Here is a 13919-nt window from a genome sequence, read left to right as displayed (position 1 = left end):
GATTTCTACAGTAGGGAGGATCTCCGAACAAGGCCCTACATAAGCGACCTCTGGAAATTCAGACGTGTTCTCTCATGTCGGAAAAGCCAGCTGGGACTGTGTCTTGAGGAGATAAGTGACTGGATGTGTGGAGGATGGCTGCCACTGACAAGGCGAAGATTCCTGAGCTTCGGGGCCACTCCCCAATCCCTCCGTGACTCAGAATAAGGCAAAGCAAGAGAGGCCCGAGAGCCACAGCCCCGAAGCAGAGTCAGTCGGTGAGAGACTATGGGAGAAGAGTAGGAGGGAGGTGAGGTTCTGCCAACATCAGAAGCGTCAGCCGACGCTTTGTCTAGTATGTCTAGTTCTGGGGGCTTTCCCATGTAGCCAGCCCTCCTCTGACAGCCCTCTCTCTACCACAGGGTGGGTCTGAGTCCCAGGGCAAACAGGAGATAGACTCTTCCAGAGAAAGCATGCTGACACCGAGGGAGCTCTCCATGAGTTATCACTCCAAAGTAGATAGGCTGGTAACCCAGGACGATATCAAAGCAGCCGGATGCTATATGAAGAGAATCACCAAGGCAAAAGCCTAAAATAGCAGATGCTTGGGGAAAATGCCAAAGACAAGACACAAAGAAAAGATTTTTTGAAAGCTAGGCTTAGAATAAGAACAAAGCCAAGATAGATGTTAATACTTTTTTCCTAATTTTTTATTGTTATGTTAATCACCATACATTACATCATTAGTTTTTGATGATAGATGTTAATTCTTAACTACAAATTGTGCTTCAGTTTTCTCCCATCAAAACGGACTTCAAATCTCAGCCCAGCCTAACAGGCTCTTGGTAAGCTGGGCACTACTATCCCATCTAGTTACTGTCTCTGATTATTTCCCTGGGGGTCAGCTGCATCAAAGAATACTCTTTCCCACATCCAGGCCTTTGAGCCTGCTGTCTTCCTGCCTCAGACTCCTTTCCCCTTTTGCTCATTCTTCCCTGACTCCCACGAGCAGACTGGGGGTGCTCTCCTCCCCCTCCCACAGCACCTGTCCATGTGCCTCTAACAGCACCTCCCACAGGATAGGATCATTGCTTGGTGTACTTCGCCCTGCTAGAGACCATGAGCTCTCAAAGATGGCATCCCTGCATTCCAAGAATCTATGGTACTGTCTGGCTCATCATTTCATGAGGGATGAATCAAATGACAGAAGTGAGGATGAGTGAAGTGACAAGGATGCATCAGGCCTGTGTCATGTATGTCTGTCATCTCTCCACTGACTTCTGACAGACAGAGAGAGAACAGTGTCTGAAATAAAGTAAGTGATCGATACTAACGAAATAAATCAAGTAAATAAACATGAGAAGAGCTCTGACAGATTCAACAAAGTGTTATAGTCAGAAGTATGAAGGTCCCTTCCAACTCTTAGATCCTATGGAGTTTTTTTAGAAACTGTATTTGTACAGATTTATACAAATTTCCCAGGAAATTTGGAAAAGAGAGAAGGGAAACTAGCATTTACTTAGGGGCTACAAATTTGTTAGGTACTTTGCATATGATATTTGATTTGTTTTTCATAATCATCCTGGGAAACTGTGATTATAAACCCCATTTTATAGACAAAGAAACCCAAGTTCAAGATGCAGAACCAAAATTTGACCTCAGGTGAGCCTGACCCCAATCCTAAGCTTTTCCCAAAATACCACCTGAATCTCTGGAAGGAATGCAAAGCTCTTCCTTATCATTCCATTTCAAGGAAAAGGAGTTCCGAAATCAGCCAAGGCCAAATTAGGTCATAATTCCAGAAAGAGGAGCTGTCAAGGGGAGGCACAGAGAGGTGACAAGATTTGTCTTCCCTTGAGGATCACCCCCCCTTTCCTTTGTGGAAAGGTTCACGTGGCTCTTCTGTTCCTCCCATGAGGCTTGAAGGAAATTTTTAGGGCCTTTCTAAAGAAGGGAGGAAGCAACTTCTCCTTGGCTCTTCTCCTTTCCCCAGAAGGTCAGATGGGAATCAGGTTATGATTCAGAGAAAAGATGGCAAGGAGGCAGCCACATAGGTCTACTTAGAGGCCTTAAGGGAGATTAGAGAAGGAAGCAGCCCCGAAGCTTGCATTTCCTACAAGCCAATTCACCAAGTTACAAACCTACATAGAAACGTGGAACTAAAGTCCTAGTTCCTAGCTAGCAATACATATGTTCCTTTGTCTCAAATGTCCAAAGTGTAGAATGGTGGCATCCAATTGAGATAAGGAATCAGCCAAAGTGTTTCCCCAAAACCTGACTCACAAGTTGACTTGTGAGGTGTACAGCAAATAGTGCTGGGACAACTGGATATCCACACACCAAAGAATGGATTTGGACACCTACCTCACACATACACAAAAATTAACTCAAAATGGATCAAAGGCCTAAATGTAAGAGCTAAAACTACAAAATTCTTAAAATAAAACATACAGGTAAATCCTTGTGACCTTCAGTTAGGCAACAGTTTTTTAGATATGACATTGAAAGCCAAGCAAGAATAGATATACTGGACTTCATAAAATTAAAAACTTTTGTTCCTCAAAGGCTACTACCAAGAAAGTAAAAAGACAATCTACATAATGTGATAGTTGTAAAACATCTGTCTGACAAGGGTCTAGTATCCAGAATATATAAATTAAAACTCAACAATCTAAATAAAAACTAAACAAAGGATTTAAATAGATATTTCTCCAAAAAAGATAATACAAATGGCAACAAACACACGGAAAGATGTTCAACATCATCAGTTATGAAGAAAATGCAAATCAAAACTATAACAAGGTACCTCTTCACACCTACTGGATGGCTATAATCAAAAAGACAGACAAACAAGCACTAGTGAGAATATGGAGACATAAGAATCCTTGCACATTGTGGTGGGAATGCAAAATGGTGCAACTACTTTGGAAAACACCTTGGCACTCTTCAAAAAGTTAAACACAGAGTTACTATATGAAGAGCAATTTCACTTTCAGGTACATATACTCAAGAGAAATGAAAACATATGTTTACACAAAAACTCGCATGTTTTATTCATGAGAGCCAAAAAAGGAAACAACCCAAATGGCCATCTACTGATGAATGTATAAATAAAATGTGGTATACCTATACAATGGAATTGTACTCAGTCATAAAAAAGGAATGAAGGGGTACCTGGGTGGCTCAGGAGGTTTAGTGTTTTACTCTTTTTTTTTTAAACTTGTTATTTATTTATTCATGAGAGACAGAGAGAGAAAGAGAGAGAGGCAGAGGGAGAAGCAGGCTCCCAAGGAGCAGGAGGCCTGATGCGGGACTCGATCCCAGGACTCTGGGATCATGACCTGAGCCGAAGGCAGACACTTAACCATCTGAGCCACCCAGGCGTCCTAGTGTTCTACTCTTAATATTAGCTCGGATCATGATCTCAGGGTCGTGGGATCCAGCCCCACGTCAGGCTCTGTGTGGAGCATGGAGGCTGCTTGGGATTCTCTCTCTCCCCCTGCCCCTCCCCCCACTCACCTTCCCTCTTTCTCTCTCTCTCACAAAAAAAAAAAATACTACAACAGAAATGATTCTGAAAAACACTGTGTTAAGTTAGAGAAGCCAAATGCAAAAGGCCTCATATTGTATGATTCCATTTATGCAACAGGCAAACCATAGAGAGAGAAAGTAGATTAGTGTTTGCCAGGTGCTAGGGGAGGGGAGAAGGGGGCGGTGACTGCTAATAGACGTGGGATTTCTCTTTTAAGGTGAGGACACCTTCTGGAATTAGTGGTGATGGCTGCAAACCCTAGTGATACACTAAACACTTGAGTGTACACTTTAAACGGGTGAATTTTATAGTATGTTAATTATATCTCTATAAAAAAGGTGCAACTATAAAAATGAGCTAAGTGTACACCTTGTGACATATGTACCATCAAAGAGATGTGACAGAAAAGCAATTAAGTTAACTTGAAAATCACTGCTGCACATTGGTGTTTACTTTCATAATAACAAATATGAAAAGCATTGAATTTTATTGCCATAAACTGAACACCAACATAAACTGAACACCAACAAAAAGGTTGGGAGGAAAAATTAATTTGATTTCCATGAAAAACATCCAAGGATAAATATTTGCTTTCTTCCCAATATCTCAGCTGGTTGCAAGCTGAGCTCCCTAGAGCAGAGAGAAGAGCCTCTGTGTTAGATCTGCTAACAGCAAACAGACTTGAAAGAATTCAGGTATAAGAACCTGAGCCTCAGATGCACTGCCTTTGGTAAATGGTGAACGATTCTCTCCCCACCAGCTCTGCTGCTGCAGATGAGCATCCCACCATGGTGATGACAATGTTAACAGAATAGCACTTCCAATTACCAGCATCTCAACCTCGGAGACTGGATGAACATTTTCTATAAGGCTTTTCCTAGATTCCCTGAATGAACATGTGTGAGTCCAAATGACCAATCCTTCCAAATAAGCACAGCTCATGTTAGGAATATTGATTCACAAGCAAACTTTGTACACACACTACGTAAAAGTGAAAATATAATGCAATATTCTAGAACTGTGCCTGGAACATCATACACACTCAATAAATATTTGAATGAGTATTTATAATAGTTAATAATGTTTACCAAATTGTTTAGGTCAAAAATTAAGGCAAATGGTAACAGTATTTCTAAATTAACTTATCTTCATCAATGGAAAGCTGTTTCTTTTTGCTTTATCTTCCTCATGTAATACCACATTCTCACTGATACTCAAACGGACACATCAATGGCTATTAAGAAAGATACTTAGTCCATTGTAAGTAGAAAAGATATTCTGATTAAATATAAAAGTCACTGCCCCTCACCTTATAAACTTTTCTGAAATAAAAGAACTTCAGATGTGAAAAACTGCAGGAGTTTGTGAGGTGATCAGGTTCTCTACAATTTGTTGTAGTTAATAAACTAAGGAAGGATATATCAATGAGGTTTAACAATAAGTTGTCCACTCTTTACATTCTGGAACCCTAAGACAGATCCGAGCAAAACACAATTTGCCTCACTGATCCATACTGAAGCTCGGCAGAGAGGAAAATTCTTTCTGAAACTCATCTTAAAACATACTAATTTACCAGCATCAAGGTCAGCAATTAATTTTACATTACATTTTCCTTTTTTTAAGACTCTTAAAAACAAGGAAATTATTTCTCAGTATCTAACAATTGTGAGTGCTTGAAATACTATATAGGATCATATAGAGGACAAAAGAAGCAGAAAGAATCTTCAGAGATCACATTTTCTCCTTTCAGGACACTTCTAAAAGTATCTCAGGATATGATTCTACAAGTTCACCATGTGTGACAGACCCCGTCAGAAAAAGTCTTCCTCGGCTCGCCTGGAGCAGTGTAGGTCTTCCTCAAGGAGACATGAAGATGACATGAGGATCTCCCTTTGTATCAGCATCTCTTAGGTTTGGGATGGAAATCACGCTACTCAATCCTCTTTTACTTACTTGCATTAACTCTTCCTTGATATGCTGACATCACAAACTAGCATTTTTTAAGAAAATGCAGACAGTTCTTTCGTCTCTGCATGGAAAGGGCTTTCTAAGCATAAAAACAATGAATCAAAGAGGAAAAGATTACCAGGTAGGCAACATAAAATTGTTTTAGTTTCTAGAAATCAAAAACCATCATCAATTAAATGAAAGGGCAATTGTGGGGGGATGCCCCCATAGGACAAGCAAGGGTTAATATCCTTACTCTAACAAGAACCCACACACATCAGTGTCTGGCCAAGACAGTACCCCCAGCATTGCCCTCCTCAGCCTCACAAGAAATTGCACGGTCCCCACGAAAAGGAGGTAAGGCTTCTCCCTCCCAGATTTCAGAATCACTCCGCCTCCTTCTTCTGCCTTGGCCATTTGCCTCCTACCTCCTGCCCTCTTTCTTCCAAGTCCTGCGAGACTGAAGAGTCAGATAAACACACAGTCAGATTCTGGTCCTGATTTCAGATTTTCCCCAGGGACCTAGCCTCTGAAACACAGCTTTCCAAGTTGCTCCGTAGCTTGCAGGCAAGTAAGAACTCGTCCCAGCCTCCAGGGATACCTAGCCAACGAATTCCAGCCGAAGCCCAGCATACTGATTCCTGCCTGGGCTGGGGGAGGCAGAAATCAAACAAACAACTGATTAAAAAAAAAAAAAAAAACCTGAGTCTCCAAGATAAAAGCCACCATTGAGTTTGTGCAGGTGATCCACAGAAAAGAAACATCTGATAGCCAACAACAAGATTTTTTTATGCTTAAAAACATCAATGATGAAAGATGTGAGTTAAAATAAGGAGGTGCTGGTTTTTTCTGTGAAATTAGCCAAGATTTCTAAAAATAATAATGCTAACGCAGGTATCACAAAACTGATGGTGGGGTGGCAAACGGGTATAATCTTTCTGAAGGCGGCCATTTGTTTCAAGAGCAGTCACAATGATCCTGCACTTTGACCCTAATTGCTTTTTTAGGAACTGATCTTCAGTTATCAAAAATCTAGTCAAAAGACTTAAATATAAAGACTTTTTCTCTTCATTTTTGTACTTGAAATATAAATATCCAACAATAAGTAAATTGCCATAAGTAAATAAATAATGGTTCATGCACAATGTGGATTATGATGAAGTCAATAAAAATGATATAATAAGAGTTGACCCTGCTATAGCACTGACTAAAGACCATTCACTGTTCTAAGCAGTTAACATGTACAGTTGACCTTCGGACAACACAGGTGTGAACTGCGCAGGTCCATTTCCATGTGGATTTTTTCCAATAATTACAGTATAGTACTGTAAATGTATTTTCTCTCCTTATGATTCTATTAATAACATTTTCTTTTCTCCAGCTTGCTTTCTTGTAAGAATACACTATGTCATACATCAATTAATCAATTGTTTATGTTACCAGTCAGACTTCCGATCAACTATAGGCTATTATTAGCAGTTAAGTTTAGGAGAGTCAAAAGCTATACATGGATTTTTGACTGCGTGGGGGATTGGTGCCTCTAAACCCCATGTTGTTCAAGGGTCAATTTATATTAACACATTTACTCCTCACAACAACACAAATGGAACCTGTGGATTAGGTTCCCCTCTAACCCTCTCCATTTTACAGCTGAGGAATCTGAGGCACAGGGAAGTTAAGTGATTGCCTCAGGGTTACGCTGGGACAGACTCACATGCCGTTATCGGAAATCCTAAAATCCAAAAAGTGTTTGCATCAATTTGTAGCAAACTCATTTGTTGGCAAAACCTCACCTGAAGCAATGCAAAACTATGTATAACCTTTCTCTCAGTTGGAGTGACATCATCTCACTAAAGAAAAATCAATGGGTTTGATTACATGGTGCTGCCCCGGACCCCACTCAGAAGGGATACAGTATATATGCCATGTTATCTTTCTATAATCAGAAACACTCTGAACTTTAAAAGACAACTAGCCCCACAGGTTTCAGATGAGGGAATGTGGGGGAGCTGAAATTCAAATCTAAACATCCATCTGTCTAGCTCTGCAGTGTGGGCTCTAAACCACTACGTGATATTTCCAGAAGCTAATGACATGGGAAATGTCTATAATTCAAATATTCAAGTATTTATTAACTAGATACCATGTACCAGTCACACAGACAAATAAAATTGGAATTGTGACAAGTGCAAGGAAAGAGAACTGGTGTCAGAGGAGACTATAGCCAAGGGGGTCTGCCCCGGCCAAAGTGGTCAGAGGCAATTTTCCTGAATAAACATTTGATCTAAGATATGAAGGATGAGCAAGAGTTAACTAGACTAAAGAGAAGAGGCAAGGAGAAGAGCACACGCAAAGGCCCTTGGTAGGAGGGAAAATGATGAGAAGGGACTGAAAACGAGCTGGTGTAACTGGAACCCAGAGAACCAGGGGCTGGAGAAGAGGAAGGTACCCAGGGCCTTATAGGAAGGGTTCCAATCCCCATGCAAATAACAACACTGTCTTTTACTCTCAAAAGTATCTTGGTCTGGATGTTAAAGTATACAGTCACACAATTTGTAGGCCACATTAAGGAGTTGTATCTTTATCCTAAGAGCAATGAGAAGTCATGATGGATTTTAAGCAGGGGGCATTGGGGGAGAAGAGAGGTATCATAATCAAATTTTCATGTTTAAAAGACTCCAGCCACAGGGCAAAGAACAGATAGAAATATTAACAGGACAGGATGAATACCTTTGAACCAGTTAGGAGGCTACCACAGGAGACCCAGCAAGAGATAATGGTAGCTTGGTCTATGGTGACAGTGGTTAAGGACAGAAATAAGTGGATGGATTTGAGATTGGTTTGAAGAAAAAAATGAACAGATCTTGATGATGATTTAGAGATGGAAGGAGAGGGAAAGGCAGGTGTGAAGGTTGAGTCCAAGATTTCTGGCTTGCAAATTAGATGGAGGATGGTGTGATTCACTGAGATAGAAACACTAGAGGTCAGGGCGCCTGGGTGGTTCACTCAGTAAAGCACTGCCTTCAGCTCAGGTCATGATCCCAAGGTCCTGGGATCGAGCCCCACATTGGGCTCCCCACTCAGCGAGGAGCCTGCTTCTCCCTCTGCCTGCTGCTTCCCCCTACTTGTGCTCTTTCTCTCTGTCAAGTAAATAAATAAAATCTTGAAAGAAGAAAGAAAGAAAGAAAGAAAGAAAGAAAGAAAGAAAGAAAGAAAGAAAGAAAGAGAAAGAAGAAAGAAAGAAAGAAAGAGAAAGAAAAAAAGAAAGAAAGGAGAGAAACGCCAGAGATCTTTCCTCCATTTTGAGTCTATTTTTGTGTATGGTGTAAGAAAGTGGTCCAGTTTCATCCTTCTGCACGTGGCTGTCCAATTTTCCCAACACCATTTGTTGAAGAGACTGTCTTTTTTCCATTGGATATTCATTCTTTCCTGCTTTGTTGAAGATTAGTTGACCATAGAGTTGAGCATCCATTTCTGGGTTCTCTGTTCTGTTCCATTGATCTATGTGTCTGTTGTTGTGCCAGTACCACGCTGTCTTGATGATGACAGCTCTGTAATAGAGCTTGAATTCTGGAATTGTGATACCACCAGGTTTAGTTTTCTTTTTCAACTTTCCTTTGGCTTTTTGGGGTCTTTTCTGGTTCCATACAAATTTTAGGATTATTTGTTAAAGGGTTAGTATCCAAAATCTATAAAGAACTTATCAAACTCAACACTCAAGGATTAATCTAATCAAGAAATGGGCAAAAGACATGAACAGACATTTCTCCAAAGAAGACATACAAATGGCCAACAGACACATTAAAAAATGCTCAACATTACTCAGCATCAGGGAAATACAAATCAAAATCACAAGAGATACCCCCTCACACCAGTCAGAATGGCTAAAATTAACAAGTCAGGAAACAACAAATATTGATGAGGATGTGGAGAAAGAGGAACCCTGTTACACTGCTGTTGGGAATACAAGCTGGTACAGCCACTCTGGAAAACAGTATGGAGGTTCCTCAAAAAGTTAAAAATAGAGCTACCCTATGACCCAGCAATTGCATTGCTAGGTTTACCCCAAAGATACAAATGTAGTGATCCAAAGGGGCACCTGCACCCCAATGTTTATAGGAGCAATGTCTACAATAGCCAAACCATGGAAAGAGCTCAGATGCCCACCCACAGATAAATGTGAAACATGAGGTACACGCGTGCGCGCGTGCATGTGCCCGCACACACACACACACACACACACACACACACACACACACAATGGAATATTACCCAGCCATCAAAAATGAAATCTTGCCATTTGCAATGATGTGGATGGAACTAGAGGATATCATGCTAAGCGAAATAAGTCAATCAGAGAAAGACAATTATCATATGATTTCACACATATGTGGAATTTAGGAAACAAAACAGAGGACCATAAAGGAATGGAGGGAAAAATAAAACAAGATGAAATCAGAGAGGGAGACAAACCAAAAGAGACTCTTAACCATAGGAAACAAACTGAGAGTTGCTGGAGGGGAGGGGAAGTGGGGGATGGGGTAACTGGGTATTGGGCATTAAGGAGGGCGAGTGATGTAATGAGCACTGGGTATTATATAAGACTGATGAATCACTGACCTCTACCTCTGAAACTAATAATACACTGTATGTTAATTAACTGAATGTAAATAAAATAAATTTTTTTAAAAAGGACCAACTTTTTTTGTAATCTCAGTGCCAATTGTAACCTCAATGCCAAGCATGTAATAGACCCTAAATAAATGTTGCTAAATGAAAAAAACAAAAACAAACAAACAAACAAACTCTAGAGATTTACAGGGGCTAGAAATGTAAAGGTGTGAAGCAGCTGTGTACTGGTTGTAACTTGAAGCCATGGGCCTGGCGGAGTGCAGAAAGTAAGGGAGAAGTTTAGGTTCAAAACCTGTTGGTGTTTCTTTCCATTCACAGAGCCCTCCTCCGACACATGACCACCCTATTTTCCGGTTGGATATTGGAGCTGTTTGGTGGTCAAACAAAAAAAGTCTGTCTTAGCTGGTGCTGTGCGACCAGGAGGATGAAACCACTGGTAGCATGCAAATATCCCTAATGACTAACTCTCAAGTGCTTTACATTCACGGTTCACAAAGCAGTTTGACAGACAAGCTCCAGCGAGCCCACAACTTTGTCAGAAATTACAATCTACATTGTCGGACGAGGAAAGAGAGAAGATGCTGAAGTTACCTTTCCACCTAGCCAGTAAGGGGCTGCGCTTAGGCCATACTAGCTCCTCGAGTTGCATCTACTGTGTGCAAGAGACTAGATCCAGTGCTGTAAGAAGTACCATATAATGAGGCCCTACTAGGATCCAGGCGCTAGGAGATTAAAAAAGAGAGAAACTTGTAAGGTCATGCTCCTTTCCCCAAATCACACTTACCCTACAGTCAGTTCGCTTTAAACTTCCAAAAAGGGTCAGGTCCCAGGATGGGTGAGGTGTGAAGGTGGAGCTGAACGGGACCACCCCAAACCTCGGACCCCCGGGGAAAATGGGGTCCCAACGGCTGGGCCCGGGGAGACACTGGGAGGGGAGGCGGGCCCGCCCGCAGCGGGAGGCCCTGCGGCCCGTTTGCCGGCGCGTTGCCACAGCAACGGCCCGGACCCTGCGGCGCGGCGACGCGGGGCACCAGTCACCCGGCCCCAAGGGCCGGCCAGCCACAGAGGGGCGCGCACGCTCGGCGCTGGGGCGGGGGGCGGGGAGTGAGGGGCAGCCGGCGGGGGGCGGAGCCGGGGGGGGCGGGGAGGGCGAGCGCGGAATTCCGCCCCTGGAGAAACTTGGCGGCCCGCCCGGCGGCCGCGGGAAGGTGGACTGGGGCCGCGCGGAGATACAGCGCGGCGGCAGAGGCAAAGCCTCTTCGCCCGGCGGCCGGGCTGAGGGAAGGCGCCCGCGGGCCCGGCAAGCAGTCCTCTCAGGGACCGGCCAAGGAATCCTGGCTCAGGGACAGAGAAGCGGCCACCCGTGACACACGAAATGAAAGCTTGCTAACAGTGCCATCCCGGTACCGAGGTGAGGCCCAGCGGCTATTCCCAGGCGGAGCTCGGGCGGCGGCGGCCCCCGGGTCGCCCTGCGGCGCGTGCGGAGCTGGCCCCGAAAGATGGAGAGATGACCCCAACGTCAGGGCTGCGCGGAGGCCCGGGGCGAAGGGTAGTAGCGCTCCTCACTGACCCGAGGACAATTCCCAGAGAGAAGTTTTAGCCACAAACCTCTGCGGAACCGTCTGAATGCAGGCCCCCTGCAGAAGTGGCTAGAAGTGGGGGCTCCCGCTGAACGCTAATGTACTTCTTGACCTGCATTGGGAATGGCTCCTGTGGACGTGGGTCCTGCTCTCTAGCAGCGGGGGAGGAGAAATGCAACTCTCTTACTACTGGCCTAAGTATTTCAGGCAGATATCCTGTAAAAGTTATTTGATTAATAGCCAATAACTTGGTACAGCAGGTCCATTCATTTTATTGCTTAGAAGTGGGGCTACCTTTGGCCACTGGTTCACGCTGTCAGGTTCGTTAGAAAACTCAAAATGGCCAGAGTGGGTAACTTTAACTTCAGTTTTGCAAATTTAGCAAGCGTAAATAATCCCCACCATATCCTGAACTGTAGAACTTTGGGACCTTGTTCTGGAGAAATACAGAACTATTGTTTAACAAGGGTCTGGAATAGCCTGCAAGAATTTTCTCTTTGTTCTTCCCCCTCAACGCTACCCCATCCCAGCATGAGTAGTGGCACAACGTCCAACCAAAGAAGATGAACTTGACCATCTGTTTCATTTAACTGTGAAGTGTACAGATTTATTTCTCTTTAATCAGCAGCGGTAAAGCCTTACATTCCAGATCCTTACCAAGAAATACATTTGAAATGTTTACCTCTTTTTTTTTCAAATTCAGTTTCTTTATTATATTTGAATAAACAAACTATAGCTGAATGTCATGAACACCCCCATTCACCTAGTCACAGTGAGAATGTCAATTATGTATTCATTAACTTATTAATTTCTGTCTTATATTCAGAGCTTACCCAGCATGAAGGTGTTGTTGTCATAAAGCAAAATAATTTTTTATATTAAATAAAAGTTTCAAGAATATCCTCTGGGGTCAATGTCAGTTTGGGGATACTTTATGACTTTGAGAAAAAGGTTTGGATTACTCTCAAACCTCCAGAATTTACCTTACATGAAGACTCCTTGCCTTCAAATAAAGATTCAGCAATACCAAGAGGGTGTGTCAACGTACCCAGGAGAAACCAATCTGAATATGGCATTTCTCTTCTGTGTCACAGAATTCTCCCCACTCTGCCCAATGAAAAGCCTGGTTGAGAGAAACTGCAGTTAGGACAATTATTTAAAAGGTATGCAGATGACATTTCCTCTATATCATCTCTAGGTTAGTGAGTCCCAAACCTGACTACCTATCAGAGACATCTGGGGAGTTCTGTTTGTTTTGCTTTATCTTGTATTCAAATACAGGTTCAAGTTCGAAGGTTACACTTACAGGAATTCTGATTCGATAGATCCCATGAAATCATTTTCAAGAGGTCTTCAAGTGAGCGTGATGTCAAGCCAGATTAGAAACCACTGGACTATATTTTAGCCTGAATTAAGCCAGACAAAGACCACTTTATCATCACCCTTGCAAAATTGCCTGTACCAAGTCATGCTTTATCCTTATGCCATCTGCTTATATTAAGAAACGCTGTTAAAAAAAATACTCATGACATTATTTTATAACTCTATAACAGAATCCTACCAGATTGCCCATCCCAGAGTTTCCCAAACTTTTTAGACCATAATCCACCCAAAGAAATACATTTTATGTTATCATCCAATACATATGCACCTATACCTTTAATAACTGAAATGTTTTATAAAATATCCATACCACATGCTATGCACCCTGATATTTTTATCTCTTTTTAATGTTGGTTTAAACCCATTAAACAGTTTCTTGACCCCCTACATGAGTGTATTTAAAAAACAGCAGAATGGTGTCTTTTTCTGGAACCTAGCCTTGGATCCTCAGACAAGGTAACTAGGCCACTAGGCTACAGTCGATTACTCCAAGTAGGTACCTGACTCAAGCTGAGCCAATCATCTCTCTCTCCCAGGAATTTGGAATTAGGACTGAGAGATTTCAGTTTTTCTCTAGGTAGCTAACATGGAAACATAGAAAATCAGTTGATGTCCACAGACATGCTTCCCACCACATGACCTGTAGAAATACAGAAGACCAGGCTGCAGGAAAAATGTGAAAAGAATAGGAAGGATGGAAAATATCCACAAAGAGAAAGGAAAAGAGACCAAAAAGTGTTTTGACAGTTTTCTATCCGCGATCCTAGTATTTCCTGAAATGAGCTGCATTCCTAGAATTCCATGGAATATTTCAAATCTCTATATTAAAGTGCCCTCTTTTGGTTAAGCTAGTTCAAGTGGCTGAG

The 13919-nt window shown here is 42.3% G+C and overlaps 1 protein-coding gene across 5 annotated transcripts in view; it reads right to left on the bottom strand.

The window, feature by feature from the left end:
* The window catches only part of STK33 (serine/threonine kinase 33), a 144287-nt gene extending 133130 nt beyond the window's left edge, over positions 1-11157 (bottom strand). The window contains exons 1-2 of one of the 5 annotated variants that reach the window (XM_073882964.1): positions 10875-11152; positions 10682-10768 (exon numbers count right to left, since the gene is read on the bottom strand). The gene's annotated coding sequence lies outside the window, so the exon portion shown is untranslated. Of the gene's footprint in view, positions 1-5468; positions 5559-5886; positions 6006-10681; positions 10769-10874 lie in introns of those variants that run through there. The other 4 variants (XM_073882962.1, XM_073882966.1, XM_073882967.1 and 1 more) reach the window with 4 other exon arrangements.
* Positions 11158-13919: the final 2762 nt, after the last annotated feature.

The sequence above is a fragment of the Callorhinus ursinus genome, unplaced genomic scaffold (genome assembly GCF_003265705.2).
Source record: "Callorhinus ursinus isolate GAN/ISIS: 27379988/994484 unplaced genomic scaffold, GSC_fseal_2.0 scaffold49, whole genome shotgun sequence".
NCBI classification, from domain to species: domain Eukaryota; kingdom Metazoa; phylum Chordata; class Mammalia; order Carnivora; family Otariidae; genus Callorhinus; species Callorhinus ursinus.
The sequence above is the reverse complement of the archived record's forward strand: the minus strand, read 5'-3'. Positions and strand labels throughout refer to the sequence as shown.